The following is a 1,149-nucleotide window of genomic DNA, read 5'->3' as shown; positions in this document are numbered from 1 at the left end:
TGTCCCTAGGTCTGAAGTTGGTCTCTTGTAGATAGCATATATATGGGTCTTATTTTTGTATCCATTCAGCAAGCCTGTGTCTTTTGGATGGGGCATTTAATCCATTTACATTTAAGGTAATTATCAATATGTATGTTCCTATTACCATTTTCTTAATTGTTTTGGGTTTGTTTCCATAGGTGTTTTCCTTCTCTTGTGTTTCCTGCCTAGAGAAGTTCTTTTAGCATTTGTTGTAAAGCTTATTTGGTGGTGCTGAATTCTCTTAACTTTTGCTTGCCTATAAAGGTTTTTATTTGTCTGTTGAATCTAGATCATTGCTGGGTAGAATAATCTTGGTTGTAGGTTTTTCCGCTTCATCACTTTAAATATGTCCTGCCCCTCCCTTCTGGCTTGCAGAGTTTCTGCTGAAAGATCAACTGTCAACTTTATGGGGATTCCCTTGTGTGTTATTTGTTGCTTTTCCCTTGCTGCTTTTAATATTTTTTCTTTGTATTTAATTTCTGACAGTTTGATTAATATGTGTCTTGGCATGTTTCTCCTTGGATTTATCCTGTACGGGACTCTCTGCTCTTCCTTGATTTGATTGACTACTTCCTTTCCCATGTTAGGGAAGTTTTCAACTATAATCTCCTCAAATATTTTCTCAGTCCCTTTCTTCTTCTCTTCTTCTTCTGGGACCCTTATAATTCTAATGTTGATGCATTTCATGTTGTTCCAGAGGTCTCTGATACTGTCCTCAATTCTTTTCGTTCTTTTTTCTTTATTCTGCTCTGTGGTAGTTATTTCCATTATTTTATCTTCCAGGTCACTTATCAGTTCTTCTGCCTCAGTTATTCTGCTATTGATTCCTTCTAGAGAATTTTTAATTTCATTTTTTGTGTTGTTCATCATTGTTTATTAGCTGTTTAGTTCTTCTAGGTCCTTGTTGTTTCTTGTATTTTCTCCATTCTATTTCTGAGATTTTGGATCATCTTTCCTATCATTACTCTGAATTCTTTGTCAGGTAGACTGTTTCCTCTTCATTTGTTTGGTCTGGTGGGTTTTTACCTCGCTTCTTCTGCTGCATATTTCTCTGTCTTCTCATTTTGTTTAACTTACTGTATTTGGGGTCTCCTTTTCACAGGCTGCATGTTCGTACTTCCTCTTATT

This window comes from Globicephala melas, chromosome 4 (assembly GCF_963455315.2).
Source record: "Globicephala melas chromosome 4, mGloMel1.2, whole genome shotgun sequence".
NCBI lineage: Eukaryota > Metazoa > Chordata > Mammalia > Artiodactyla > Delphinidae > Globicephala > Globicephala melas.
The sequence above is the reverse complement of the archived record's forward strand: the minus strand, read 5'-3'. Positions refer to the sequence as shown.